Here is a 16,272-nt window from a genome sequence, read left to right as displayed (position 1 = left end):
TCTCATGATTAAATCCGAGTAACACTTCCCTCCTCTAATTCACCAATGAACACATACCCTTTGGAGTGTTTTGAATATATTATTAAGATACATTTCTTGCCTTTTGGACTTAATTTACCAAACTTACTAAAAAAATCTTTTACATATGCAGCACAATCCCAAAGTCGTGAATCATTTATGTTTGATTTATTACCAGATCATAGCTCATACGGAGCGGAATAAACCAATTTAGAAGGCACTTTGTTCAATATGTAGACTGCAGTTAATAATGCATCTCCCCAAAAGAAGATAGGTAAATTTTCCTGTGATGTCATGGACATTATCATGTCTAATAGTATTCTATTCCTCCTTTCTACTACACCATTCTGTTGAGGTGTGTAAGGAATAGTTAATTATCTTGTGATGCCCTTTTCATTACAGAATTCTTCAAATTATCATTATAGATATTAATGCCCTCTATCAGTTCTTAAGATCTTAATCCTTTTATCTAATTGCTTCTTACCTTCATTCAAATATTTCTTAAAGCATTCTAGTGCTTCAGATTTATGAGAAATCAAATAGACAAAACCAAAGAACGTGAAATCGTCAATAAACGTAATGAAATATAAAACACTAGACGTAGCCCTTACATTCATTGGACCACATATATTATAATGGATTAATTATAATGGAAAATCAGCTTTCTTAGCCTTTCCAAATGGTTTACATATAATCTTTCCTGCAAGATTATTTTTACAAGTTGGCATTTCAATTATTGAGAAAGAACCTAAATGTCCTTCCTTAGCCAATCTATTAATTCGATCTTGCCCTAGGTGACCTAATCTTGCATGCCATGTAGTAACATCAACACCATTATGTCACGACCCAAACATCCCTCCGAGACATGTCGTGAATGCACCTAGTCTCTACGACTAGGTAAGCCTAACAGATTGTGGAAACATCAATAATGGAAGCCAAACAAAACAGCTTTAAGTCTAACAAAAGCCGATCCGAAACCCGATCCGAAACATCGTGAATCACAAACTACAGAAGAAAACCTAGTATCTCTATACATCAGAGTCTAACAAAAGAAATACAGAAGATAATGGACATGGGAAAGAGTAGAAAGGGACTACGATGTCTGCAGACGCGGAAGATATACCTTTAAGTCTCCAAAGCTGTCTCGACTCAGTGATAATGCGGCTAGTAAGAAGTACCTGGATCTGCACACGAAAACATATGCAGAAGAGTAGCATGAGTACACCACAACGGTACCCAATAAGTGCCAAGCCTAATCTCGGTAGAGTAGTGATGAGGTCAGGTCAGGCCCACTGGTATATAATAAATAAAGTAGGAGAATATAACAGTATAATAAGAGACTGAAATTTAACAAAAGGAAAATACAGCGAAATAACAGTACAACACACAGGGATAAACAACAGGGGATCTCTCGAGATACCGTCTCGTAGTCCCAAAATAAATATGCAGCGAGAACTCCCGAGGTACCGCCTCGTAGTCTCAAAAGTAAATATACCGGGAGAACTCCCGAGATACCGTCTCGTAGTCTCAAAAGTAAATGTACAGGGAGAACTCTCGAGGAACTGCCTCGTAGTTTCAAAAGTAAATGTGTAGGGAGAACTCCCGAGGAACCGCCTCGTAGTCTCAAAAGTAAATATACAGGGAGAACTCCCGAGGAACCGCCTCATAGTCTCAAAAGTAAATGTGCAGGGAGAACTCCTGAGGAACCTCCTCGTAGTCACAAAAGTAAATATACAGGGAGGGAGAGCTCCCGAAGAACCGCCTCGTAGTCTCAAAAGTAAACACACAGCTCAAACCGACAAATACAATACTTAACAGCAAGATTTTTATAGTCATACAGATAAAGGACAAGGAAAAGAAGGAAAATCAACTAGGCATGCTTCATAGAGTTCAAATAAGCAGTTAAAGCACGTAGACATGCGATATTAGACTAAACAGGATAACTACGCACATTGGAATATCTCATTTAGGAATGAAAACAGACTAATACTCATTTAAACGGTATAACTCAAATTAAAGGAAAACCAGATAGCTACTCAGTAAAATAAAATGGGTTTTTCAACAAATAGCCAGTGTACGTACTCGTCACCTCACGTACACGGCGCTCACATATCACAACAGTACCAAATCCTAAGGGAATTTCCCCCACACAATGTTAGGCAAGCCACTTACCTCGAACCAAGCTCAATCAATCGGTAACAATGCCTTTTCCACGAATATCCGACTCCGAATGGCCCAATCTAGCCAAAACCAATTACATATCATAAATACAACAATAATAGACTAATCTAATTAATGAAATCAAGACTTTAACAAAAATTCCAAAATCCGTCCTAAAAAGTCGACCCGGGACCACGTCTCTGAATCAGGCAAAAATCACAAAATCCGAAAGCCCATTCACTCACGAGTCCAACCATACCAAATTTATCAAAATACGACCTCAAGAAAACCAAATTCTTCAAATCCCTAGCCTCAAACTCCCAAATTCCACCTTAAATACACACAAACTAGGTGGAAACATAAATGGGGAAGCAAGATTATTGATAAAAAATAAGTACAAGGGACTTACCTCACGAAATCCCTCAAAAATGTTCTCAAGAAATTGCCAAACCCGATCTCAAAATGATGAAAATCGCCAAAATCTCGAAATCTCGCTTAAGTAGGTTCTGCCCAGGCATTTCCGCACCTACATAGACTGGGCTCGCACCTGTGCGTTCGCTTGTGCGGAAAAATGAGCGTTTCTGCGCAAACCACTTACTCCCCTCTGCATCCGCACCTGCGATGACGGGGCTGCACCTGCGAGTGCGCGCCTGTGGAATCTTGTTCGCTTCTGTGGTCCCTCTTCACACCTGTGGTTCCTCTAGCGTATCCGTGGACATCGCAGATGTGGCCTCCCCACCGCAGGTGCGAAATACCAGAAACCAGAAGCTTCAGCCATTTGCCCAAGTCCAAATTCAATTAGTTAAGCATCTGAAACACACCCGAAGCCCCCCGGGACCTCAACCAAATATACCAACAAGACCTAAAACATCATACGAACTTAGTTAAACCCTTAAAACACGTCAAACAACAACAACAAAATGAATCACCCTCTAATAAAAAATTAATGAGCTTGAAACTTCAAATTTCTACAACCGATGCCAAAACCTATCAAACCATGTCCAATTGACCTTAAATTTTTCACACAAGTTGTATTCAACATTACGGACCTACTCCAACTTCCGGAAACGGAATCCGACCCCGATATCAAAAAGTCCACAACCGGTCAAAATCTCCAAAAAATTCGACTTTCGCCAATTCAGGCCTAAATTAGCTACATACCTCAAATTTACAGTCTGGACATGCTCCTAAGTCCAAAATAACCCAACGGAGCTAATAGAACTGACGGAACTCCATTCTGGAGTCGTCTTCATATAGTTTCGACTATGGTCAAAATCCTAAGACTTAAGCTTCCGTTTTAGGGATTACGTGTCCCAAGATACTCCGAAACCAAAAACAAAACCTCCCAGCAAGTCACATAAGCTGAAACAGATATGAGGAAAGCAAAAAATAAGGGATCAGGGCTATTACTCTCAAAACGACCGGCCAGGTCGTTACATCCTCCCCCTCTTAAAACAACCGTTCGTCCTCGAACTGGCATAAAGACAGTGGTGAAAAGATAAGGATAACGGCTGCGGATATCCCGCTCGGTCTCCCAAGTTGCCTCCTTGACAGGCTGACCCCTCCACTGAACCTTCACAGAAGCAATGTTCTTTGACCTCAGCTTTCAAACTTGCCTGTCCAAAATAGCCTCTGGCTCCTCAAGCACGGAGCATATCCTCCAGTATTTGGATAGTGCGCTCGGACTGCCCGTCCGTTTGAGGGTGAAATGTTGTGATCAACTCAACCCCAGTACCCAACTCCTGCTGTACTTCCCTCCAGAATCATGATGTAAATTGCGTACCCCGGTCAAAGATGATAGATACTGGTACGCCATGAAGCCTGACAATCTCGCGGATATAAATTCGAGCCAACTGCTCTGAAGAATAGATAGTCATCACAGGAATAAAATAAGCTGACTTGATCAGCCTGTCCACAATCACCCAAACTGTATCAAACTTCTGCTGAGTCTGTGGGAGTCCAACAATGAAATCGATAGTGATCTGCTCCCATTTCCACTTCGGAATCACTAACTTCTAAAGCAACCCACCTGACCGATGATGCTCAAACTTCATATGCTGGCAATTTAGACAGTGAGCCACAAACTCCACTATGTCTTTCTTCATCCTCCTCCACTAGTAATACTGCCTCAAGTCCTGATACATCTTTGCGGCACATGGATGAATGGAGCACCGTGAACTGTGAGCCTCCTGAAGAATCAACTCTCGCAAACTATCTACATTGGGCACACATAACCTGCCATGCATCCTCAATGCACCACCATCCCTAATAGTAGCCTCCTTAGCATCACCGTGCTGGACCGTTACCTTAAGGACAAGTAGATGGGGGTCATCATACTGACGCTCCCTGATATGATTATAAAGAGTAGACCGAGAGACCACACACGCCAATACTCGACACGGCTTAGAAATATCCAATCTAAACAAACAGGTTAGCTAAGGCCTGAATATCCAATGCCAATGGCATCTCTGCCACTGGTAGATATGCTAAGCTCCCCAAACTCTCCGTCCGACGACTCAAAGCATCGGCCACCACATTATCCTTCCCAGGATGGTACAAAATGGTGATATCATAATCCTTAAGAAACTCCAACCATCTCCGCTGATGCAAGTTATGATCCTTCTGTTTGAACAGATGCTGCAAACTCCGGTGATCGGTGTAAATCTCACAAGGGACACTGTACAAATAGTGACGTTAATTCTTCAAGGCATGAACAATAGTTGCTAACTCAAGGTCGTGGACAGGATAGTTCTTTACATGCACCTTCAGCTGTCTGGACGCGTAGGCAAGCACCCTACCGTCTGCATCAACACCGCACCGAGACCAATCCGCGACGCATCACAATATACAGTATAAGACCCCGAAGCTGTAGGCACCAATACTGGGGCTATAGTCAAAGCTGTCTTGAGCTTCCGAAAGCTCTCCTCACATTCCTCTGTCCACCTGAATGGAGTACCCTTCTGGGTTAGCCTGGTCATAAGTGCAGCAATGGATGAGAATTCCTCTACAAAATGGCGGTAATACCCCGCCAAACCAAGAAAACTCTGGATCTCCGTAGCTGATGACAGTCTAGGCCAACTCTATACTGCTTCCACCTTCTTCGGATCCACCTGGATCCCATCACTCGATACTACATGACCCAAGAATGCCACTGAGTCTAGCCAAAACTCACACTTTGAAAATTTCGCATATAACTTATTTTCTCTCAAGGTCTGAAGCGCAGTCCTCAGGTACTTCTCATGATCCTCCCGAGTCCGAGAGTACACCAGAATGTCGTCAATAAACACAATGACGAATGAGTCAAGATAAGGCTGGAACACACTGTGCATCAAGTGCGTAAAAGCTGCTGGGGCATTGGTCAACCCAAATGACATCACAAGAAACTCGTAGTGACCATACCGAGTCCTAAAAGCAGTCTTCGGGATATTTGGCTCCCGAATCTTTAACTGATGATAGCCTGAACGTAAGTCAATCTTGGAAAATACTCTGGAACCCTGTAACTGATCAAATAAGCCATCAATACGAGGCAAGGGATACCTGTTCTTCACTGTGACTTTGTTCAACTGGCGGTAATCAATACACATCCTCATAGAACCATCCCTCTTCTTCACAAATAAGACAGGAGCACCCCAAGGTGACACACTTGTCCGAATGAAGCCTTTATCAAGCAACTCCTGTAACTGCTCCTTCAACTCCTTCAATTCAGGAGGAGCCATATGATATAGAAGAATAGAGATGGGCTGAGTGCCCGGCAACAAATCAATACCTCTGTCGGGCGGCATGCCCGTGAAGATCAGCTGAAAACACATCTAGAAAGTACCTCACTACTGGGACTGACTCAACTGTAGGGGTATCAATATTGACATTTCTCACATAAGCTAGATACGCGTCACACCCCTTCTCAACCATTCATTGATCTTTAAGAAATGAAATAACTCTGTTGGGAGTATACTCTAAGATACCTCTCCACTCTAATCGCAGTGAACCTGGCATAGCCAACGTCACTTTCTTAGCGAGACAATCAAGAATAGCATAATGGGACGATAACCGGTCTATGCCCAAGATAACATCATAGTCTACCATGCTGAGTAATAATAAATCTGCTCTGGTCTCAAAACCACTAAGAGAAATCAAACACGACCGATACACACATTCCACAACAAGAGAATCTCCCACAAGAGTAGACACATAAACAGGGGAACTCAAAGAATCCTGAGATACACCCAAATACGGGGAAACATAATAGGACACATAGGAATATGTAGAGCCTGGGTCAAATAATACTGGCGCATCTCTATGACAGACCGGAACAATACCTATAATGATAGAGTCATAAACAACTACCTCTGTATGAGCCGAAAGAGCATAATATCTGGCCTGGCCTCCCCCTCTAGGGCCACCTCGGCCTCCCTGACCTCCAACTCGAGCTGGCTGAGCATGTGGGGCAGTAGCTAGTGCTGGAATCATAGCCTAAGGACCCTGTGGAGCACGCTATGCCTGGGAAGTCTGTGGAGATGCACCCCTCCTAATTCTAGGATAGTCCCTCACCATATGGCGAGTGTCTCCACACATAAAACAAGCTCTCGGAGAGCATGACTGGCTCGGGCCAGGTATGCTGGACTGACCATTAAAAGCACCCTGTGTAGGACACACACTAGAAAGTGGCGGTGCATAATAAGGCTCCTAGGACCTAGAAGGGATTGGAACACCACTAGTGGCTGGAAGAGCTGAATGAACGGGGCGACTCACATAACCCCTACCATGGCGAGCTATTGGGGCACGAGCACCAGAATAAGAACCAGTCTCTTGAGAGCTCTTGGCCTCTCTCTCCTCTATATCACAAGCAAGCATGCCCTCCAATCTCCTGGCGATAGTCACAGCTTGCTGATAAGAAATATCAACTCCCTGACCATACTTATCCGGATACTGCGGTGGAGTCCCTCAATAAATCGTCGAACCCTCTCTCGAACTGTTGCAACCAAGGCCGGTGCATGTCGGGCCAAATCACTGAAGTGGATTACATACTCTGACAAAGTCATAGCACCCTGGCACAGCTGCTCAAACTCCGTGCGCCATGAGTCCCTGAGGCTCTGAGGGACATACTCTCTCAAAAACATGTCCGAGAACTGAGTGCATGTAAATGAAGCTTCCTCATCTGGACTACTCAACTCATAAGCACGCCACCACTGATAGGCTGCTCCTATAAGCTGGAAGGTGGTAAAAGAAACCACACTCATCTCCTCTACACCAATAGTACAAAGAATATGATGACACTCCTCTAGAAAATCTTAAGCATCATCCGTAGCCAATCCGCCGAAGGTAGGTGTGTGGTACTTCTTATACCTCTCAAGTCTGAGCTACTCCGCCTCAGAAGCGGTTGTCCTTGTCTCATGCTAAACTAGAGCTACCGGTATAAATATACAGGGAGAACTCCCGAGGTACCGCCTCATAATCTCAAAAGTGAATGTGCAGGGAGAAATCCCGAAGTACCGCCTCGTAGTCTCAAAAGTAAATATACAGGGAGAATTCCTTAGGAACTGTCTCGTAGTCTCAAAAGTAAATGTGCAGGGAGAACTCTTGAGGAACCGCCTCGTAGTCTCAAAAGTAAATATATAGGGAGAACTCCTGAGGAACCGCCTCATAGTCTCAAAAGTAAATGTGCAGGGAGAACTCCCGAGAAACCGCCTCGTAGTCTCTAAATTAAATATACAGAGAGAACTCCCGAGGAATCGCCTCGTGTTCTCAAAAGTAATCACATAGCTCAAACTGACAAATACAACACTTAACAACAAGATTTCTACAGTTATACTAATAAAGGACAAGGAAAAGCAGGAAAATCAACTAGGCAAGCTTCACAGAGTTTAAATAAGCAGTTAAAGCACGTAGACATGCGACATAGAGGTGGCGTTCGCGAAGGCTTGAGGAGGCTGTGCTTCGCGATCACGAGCAAGGAGCTGCGTTCTCGTAGAAGGAAGACCGGCTTGGGGTCATCAGTCATTTAGCCTTCGCGTTCACTCATCGCGTTCGCAAAGGAAGAATTGGCAGCTGGGGAGATTTGTTCTTCGAGAACGTGAGGAACCTTCCGCGTTCGCGAAGAAGATAGAACTGGATAGACTGTTAAAAACCTAAACCAAGGGTTAGAGTTATTATTTCATATTTTGAGTTGTAGAGCTCGGTTGTGGGCGATTCTGGAGGGGATTTCAAGATTAGGATTGGGTTAAGTGTTTTTGACTAAGATATATTATTATTTCATGATTCCATCTTTATTTTTAGCATCTAATTAGTGAATTATAGTGAAGAAATGGGGGATTTTGTGGAAACTTTTCAAAAATAAAAAATGGATGTTTGAATGTAGATTTGAGGTCGGAATGAGATGATTTTGGCATGGTTGCTCTCATAAATCGAATGGGTGTCTAGAATTTATGAATTTTGTCGGGTTTCGAGGTGCGTGCCCGGAGCTGTCTTCTTGGTTTTGGTTAAAGATCTTAGATTTATCGTATAGAATCAATTCATGTAGCTTGTATTGATTATATTAAAATGTTTGTGACTAGATTTGAGTTGTTCGGAGGATCATTCACAAAGCAAGGGCTTGTTGGAGTAGCGAGTTGCACGTTTTGAGGTAAGTCACATTTCTAAACTTGGAATTAAAGGTAATTATCCCTCAGAAATGTGTTATTTGTGTTGTGTTGGGGTGACGGGCGTGTGGGCGTGCACTGTAGTAACCATGATCCGGGTGGCATTTTTGTACTGAGTTGCTATCAAGTCTTGTTTTATCCGTGTAATCCCCACTTGTTAGAGTGATTGAACTGTGATTCATATTAGAAATCAAGTTAGGCTATGTGCTTATTCGGTTGTGACCTAATGAGGCTATTTCTATTATTTTTGAGTTATTAACTTTAACTGCAATTATGTACTCAGTCATAGTTCTTCATTTGCATATCATATATCAGTCTCTGTTATCATTCACTGTTACATTACATGTTATCATTATTTGGTCTGACAGGTACGAGATCTGTGAGCCCTTGAGACTTGAGATATTGATGATTGTGTTGGTCTTGAGAGCCGGTTTGTGAGTGTTATTGTGAATCGGGCTGCACGCTGCAGCAGGCCTTCTTGGCTTATTTATTATTGTGGATCGGGCTGCACCCCTTAACAGGCCTTATAGGCTTTATATTAGCGCCTGGGAAGGATCCACCTCTCCAGAGTCTGACATACTAGCAGTGAACGCAGGAACAATGATGTATATATACACGTGCTTTAGTGAGGGGCTTAGATGTTAGGCCCCCGTACAGTACTGAGTGTTTGTGTGTGGATTGTATGGGAATTTGGTAGTCATATTGAGTATTTATGAGAGAGTGAGTATTTGGGGATACCACCATGAATTCATACAATTGACATGCATATTTGACATGTAGGCATAGAGATATACCATTTCTCATTCTAGCTATACTTGACATGTTCTTTTCACTGATGGTCTTTAAATGTTAACTTGAAATCATGTCTAAATTTCTATACCCTGAATGAGCTGATCTGGAAATTTATCTGAGTTATTTATTGTCATTGTCATTATTATACATGTGTTGTCATCATATTGGTTCTGACTGTATCCTTATGAATTCGTCATTGCTTTCAGCTCAAGGTTAGTTTTGTTACTTATTGAGTACATGAGGTTGGTTGTATTCACACTATACTCTGCACTTCGTGTGTAGATCTAGGTACATCTGGACGAGGTGATTACTAGATCCATGCTAGTACCTGCTAGGAGACTTAGAGGTAGCTGTTATGATTCCCGCATACCTTGACTCTTGTTCCTTTTATTTTCTGTAGTACTGTTCTATTACTCAGGCAATTGTACTAGAATTTTGGTTATGTTGATTCTTAGTAGTGCTCATGTACTCGTTGACATCAAGTTTTGGGGTGGTTGTAGTAGCATTTCAGTTATTTTTATCAGATGTTTATGACATTTTCCATTATTGAGCTTATTAAAACATGCTTTATTCAAATGTTTAGTTGTTATGTGATTGTTGGTTTTCCTAGCAAGTGTGTTAGGTGTCATCATGACAGGTTGAGATTTTGGGTCGTGACAATAAGTGCGTAGAGAACTGGCCTTACAAAATTCTCCTCGAAGCAGCTAACATTTCACACTTATCTAGGTGATTTCTAAACGTGCCATCCTATAGATAGACTATTTGATATACCCCGTATGAAATTTAGAAACCATTAAAAAGCATTAATGCTTTATCCTTGGTACTGAACATTGTCTCATCACGAGAGTGGACTAAATTATTTTTTTATTTGACAATGTTGAACCGTCATTAATGACTTTATTTGATCTCCTTGAACCTAGATCTTGGGATCTCCAGTCTTCTAGGTAAAGTTACCGCCACAATAATTTGTCATCGGCTATAGTCTTATTCCCCTCGATAATCTTTCAACTACCTCTCTAGTTAGGCCTTTCGTAAGTGGATCCAACACATTATCGCTTGAGTTCGCGTACTCAATCATGATAATTCCTCTAGAGAGTAATTGCCTAACGATTTTATTTCTTCGTCGTATATGACAAGATTTCCCGTTATAGATAATGCTCCAAATCTTTCCGATTGTTGCTTGACTATCGCAATATATATCCATGTTGATATCAACGATTATGTGACTCACATGGTAAAGTTTCTCTTTATTTAGTTGTAACGACCCGGCTAGTCATTTTGAATATTACAGCCCCGTTCCCATATTTACTGCTCAATTTGTGCTTTATAGTTTTTATGTTACTTGCCGGGGTAATTGGTTCGGGTCCGGTAAGGTTTCGCAATGAATTGATACACTTAGTCTCAAAGATGAAAACTTAAGTTGAAAAGGTTGACCGGATATTGATTTATGTGTAAACGACCCCGAAATAGAGTTTTGATGATTCCAATAGCTCCGTATGGTGATATTGGACTTAGGAGTGTATCCGTAAAATTATTTGGAAGTTCGAAGTAAAATTAGGCTTGAAATGGCGAAAATAGGAAATTTAAGTTTGGAAGTTTGACGGGGAGTTGACTTTTTAATATCGGAATCTAGTTTTGAAAATTTTATAGGTCTGTTATGTCATTTATGACTTGTGTTAAAAATTTAAGGTCAATCGGATTCGATTTGACAGGTTTCGATATCGAATGTAGAAGATGGAAATTAATAGTTTTTATTAGGCTTGAATTGGGGTGCGATTCGTGTTTTTAGCACTACTTGATGTGTTTTAAAGACTCAACTAAGTTCATATGATATTTTGGGACTTATTTGTATATTTGGTTGAGGTCCCGGGGGCCTCGGGTAAGTTTCGGATATTTAACGCATCAAATTTGGACTTAGAACAAAGTTGGAAAATTTGCTGCCTACTAATGCAACCGCACCTGCAGAAATTATCTCGTAGGTGCGAGCTCGCAGAAGCGCGCCTGGGTGCACAGAAGCAACATTGGCTTGGCAAGGGCTGGGATTGCAGATGCGCGTGGTTGATCACAGAAGCAGTTGCACACCTGCAACGCATCCATCGTAGAAGCGGAAATGGGAAGAGGCAGCTTGTTCCGTAGAAGCGATAGGTTCGACCGCAAAAGCGAGTCCGCAAAAGCGGAACTGCAGATGCGGTTAAAACTTCCGCAAAAGCGGAACCTCTAGGCACTGTACAAAAAAAGAGGGGTCTGAAATTTTCTCATATTTTGGACATTTTCAACACGGGTTGAGGCGATGTTTCAGAGAGAATTCATGCGAAATCTTGAGGTGTGTCACTTGTGATCATTGTTAGTCAATAATATTGAATTATCATCGATTATTTCGACTAGATTACGTATTTTTGAGGAGTAGTTAGAGGATTTGGACCTAGGGATTGGAAAATAAGATTTGAGGATTTGAAGGTAGAGTTATTATCGGAATTTGGTATGGTTGGACTCGGGGTTGAATGGGCGTTCATATTTTGTAACGTTTGTCGGGTTCCGAGACGTGGCCCCCACTGGTGAATTTTGAGTGGAATTTCGAATTTTGTTAGAAAATTAGTATTTTCATATGGAATTAATTTCTATAATTTGTATTGACTAAATCAAATTAATTGTGACTAGATTCGAGGCGTTCGGAGGCTGACTCGCGAGGCAAAGGCATAATGGAGTAAATAATTACACGGTTTGAGGTATGTAACATTTCTAAACTTGGTTCTGAGAGTTTAAATCCCTGAATTACGTGTTATATGAATTGACTGGAGGTGACGTACATGCTAAGTGATGGGCGTGTGGGCGTGCACCATGGAAATTGTAACTTAATTGATTCCGTGGAGTTTCATAATTAAATAAATGTCATTATCTACATATCCTCCACGTGTTAGAGAAATTGAGCTGAGACTCATATTAAAGATTATGTTTAGGCTACGTACCGATATTTTTGGGACCCACAGGATTGTGTTGCTGTTGAATTAATTATTTTAAAATGTAAATTTTATACTTAGTCATGTTCATCTATCTGTGAGGATACTTATGGGATCAAGTTGTGCGCCGCAGCAGGCCATATTGTGTTTATATATATTATTATTATTATGTCGATCGGGGCTGCACGCTGCAACATGCCATATAGGCTTTATTATTATGAGATCGGAATACACTTCGCACTAGGCCATATTGGCTTTATATAGCGCTTGGGCTGAAGGAGCCCCTCCGGAGTCTGCACCCCCAGAGTGAGCGCAATTGGTATTTATAATTGGGATGGATTTCCCAAGACATGAAGTTGCCTTCTATTTTTTTTATAATATGGATGGATCTTCCCTGGGCATATATCTTTCCCGAAATATTTATACTAGTTGGGGCTGGATTGGTCTTATACAGTACTGACACTACTAGAAATCACCCTTATTGTGTCGACCAAAGTCGCTACAAAATCCCGGTTAGTCGCTGCTAAATGGTATCAGTGGTGACTTTTGTATTGCCACAAGCACAACCGTAACTGAAAGTTATTTGTGACGACATTTGAAGTCGCCGCTAAAAGAACATATTTTGCGGCAACATAGTTGCCACAAAAGGTTAAATATAATGCTACAAAAAATTGTTCCACAAGAACAAATATTAGATGGGATGCCACTGTATATTCACCTTTAGCAGCGACTAGCATCGCCACAAACACATTTATGTTCAGTGGCAAGATTATGTCGCCACTATAAATGGCTTTTCGTAGCGGCGGGTGTCGCCACAAAAGATTAAACCATGAAAGATACAATATATTTCGGTAGCAACTAAAGTTGTTGCAAAAGAAAGAAACCTACAGTGAAAACTTTTATATCGCAACAATTACTAATTTGTTGTGGCAAAACTATGTCTGCACTAAAACTTATTTTCTCATCAACTGTAATGACCAAAATTATATATATTTCCATGCTAGTTGGAACCTAATTCTCTAAAATTTTATATAGGGATATTCATATCAATTGACTACCAATATTATTTAACAAACACCAAATGAATTTCTCAAACCGAATATTATAAATATTATCATTACTAAAAAGTCAATTACATATATACTACACGACACTTCATTGTGCATTGTAATTGTACGCATATACATATCCCAAAAAAGATAAAATATTAAGTGACTTGTAGCTGCTCTTTGCTCGACACCATCCTTGAACGATACCACTGTTTAACTGCCTTGTCCCTGCTAGACAAAAGCAATATATATAAGGAACATAATGAGATTTGTTATATCCAAAAACATGCATAAACGAATAAAGTATAAGCTAATACATTAGTATAACACAAAGTAAATTTGTTCTATGCTATTTCAATTGTGAAATGAAATGGCACAAGTGTGAGAACATAAGTTTTGAGGCAGCAAAAGAATGAGAATACAACAGTTGCACGAAAGCCGGATAAAGTAGAGGCATTGGACAATGCGAGGAATAGAAGCCTCTTCCAACTTTAGCTCTACCCCTGTCCTAGCCTTAATTACCCAATTTCATGTGCTTATAATTTTTCATTCACTGAACCTACGTAAATAACTAATCTGCATTAACAACCAAGACAGTCCAAAACTGCCTGAACACTTATCTCAAATTTTTGTTACTGCATTTTTGCACATGCACTATCAGTTAAATAGCTACAAGAAGTTTAAAGAAATGACTATGAACTTTTCTATTCAGGTAAGCCAAGAAAAGGATCCCACAAGAACCAAAATAAATTTCAAAAGATTACGGAAATTGCCAACTCGCAAAAGCAATATTAATCAGAATACAGAAATAAACTCGAAAAGGTGCATCTAGTTTGCATCAATTAACATCAACATTGAACAATAAAACTTAAATACGCCCAATAGCAGAATAATATTTTATATATTTAATCTCTTGTTGTTCATTAGTAGCTCTGCTCAATCAGTAAAAATAATTTTCACAAAACAACAAAAAAAGAAAACTAACTTGCACAATTTTCAGCCTCTGGAGAGCGATGCACAGTTTCTGCTACATTTCATGATGATTGTGTTTCTAAAGAAGGTATTTGGAGAGAGTTAGTAGATACTCGTCCGGTCTGTAAAGGTCCTTGACTCGGGTTACATGGTTGTCCTATCTCTACAGATGCACCAGATACATGTCCGATATGTATGTGTGGCTGAGACGTTGCTCCAAAATTGTCACGTCCTTGAAACTTTTCACGGCCACAACTCGTCCCACCTCTCTCACGTTTTCCTCGTCTAGTTCCTTTCATTTCCTACAACATCACATAAAAAGAAAATGAATAATCAGACTAGAGAAATATTAATTCACTAATTTTACTTCACCGCTAATTTTGTTATGAAATTAATGATTCAAACATTACGAATTAATTTCATTCAGTCTAATTAGGACAAAAATACAGAGAACCTTTCAAAATAAGATGTAGACATAAAGTTTTAAGCATCACGAACTAATTTCATTGTAAGTCTAATAAGGACAAACATACAGAGAACTTTCAACAATGAGATATAGACATAAAACTTCAAGCATCAGAAGAGAATCAAAAAAGAAATATAAAGAAATTTTAATCAAGATATGTTAAGAGGCTCTAAACATGGAGGAGAAATCTTTGAATGACTAATTCAGATAATCTGTAGTTCACCTTAACTTTGGAAGAGAATAAAATGATCTTATGGAAATGTTTCCAGTGAGAACATTCATCCACTGATCTTTCCACAATGAAAAAAGATCTCACAAGACCTTATGAGTCCTAGATAATCACGCTCAATCTATCTGCTGCTCGCGTACAAGTTGTCACAGGTTTGAAAAGATGCATTGACAGTTCCAAACATGTGCAGGGGTAGTATAAAGTTATGATAAACCAATAAAGTTGTCAGTTTTCTCATCATAGCAACATATATTACCCTTTTTGTTGGGATCGGGAATCCGGGTAGTGCGGAATTTAGCCAAACAACGGTATAATGACAATAACAAAGATAATGGAAGTTGATAACAACGACAATTAAAGTAGATAAAGAAGACACAAATTTAACGTGGTTCGGTCAAAGTGACCTACCTCCACAAGCGGAGATGAACAATTTACTATAACAATAAGAGTACAAAAGAGAGTACAAAATTAGAGTAAACACTCTAATTAATCCCAAATACCCTAAGAGAATAACCTCACAAGATCACTCCAAAGAAAGGATTCACACAAGTGCTTCCCAACACTTAACTCTCATACAAAACACTCTTAATAAAGGAAGAAAGGAAGAAACGAGAATTGAAGACAAGTCTTGTTCGTGTGTCTAAAATGAACTAATGGCCTTCCCTTTTATAGGCAAAAAAATTTTGACATCTTAGGTGTAAAAGAAGAGATACAACTTATGCAAATGATATCCAACACACAATGCAATATTTTTGGGTCCCAAAGAATATTGCCAACAAAGTTGACACTTTGCAAAGATGCTTATGCATATGTGAGATGGACTCCATTTGACAAAATAATGGTCATATTACAAATCTCCACCTTAGCCTAATTTTGGATGATATAGTAAATTTGCTCCACCTCTCCGCAAAATCCCCAATGGGCATATGTCAAAATTTAATGCCATCAAAATCAGACAAATTGTCCGATTTATCGAAACTGTAGTAGGGCCTAT

The 16,272-nt window shown here is 40.3% G+C and overlaps 1 long non-coding RNA gene across 1 annotated transcript; it reads right to left on the bottom strand.

The window, feature by feature from the left end:
• Nucleotides 1–13,648: 13,648 nt before the first annotated feature.
• On the bottom strand, nt 13,649–15,489 carry LOC142179246 (uncharacterized). Its single transcript, XR_012707316.1, has 3 exons — nt 15,273–15,489; nt 14,597–14,885; nt 13,649–13,839 (listed from the first exon to the last, which is right to left on the bottom strand). It is a non-coding gene; the product is annotated as an uncharacterized LOC142179246 (long non-coding RNA).
• Nucleotides 15,490–16,272: the final 783 nt, after the last annotated feature.

The sequence above is a fragment of the Nicotiana tabacum genome, unplaced genomic scaffold (genome assembly GCF_000715075.1).
Source record: "Nicotiana tabacum cultivar K326 unplaced genomic scaffold, ASM71507v2 Un00441, whole genome shotgun sequence".
NCBI classification, from domain to species: domain Eukaryota; kingdom Viridiplantae; phylum Streptophyta; class Magnoliopsida; order Solanales; family Solanaceae; genus Nicotiana; species Nicotiana tabacum.
This window is presented reverse-complemented; position numbering and strand designations above follow the sequence as displayed.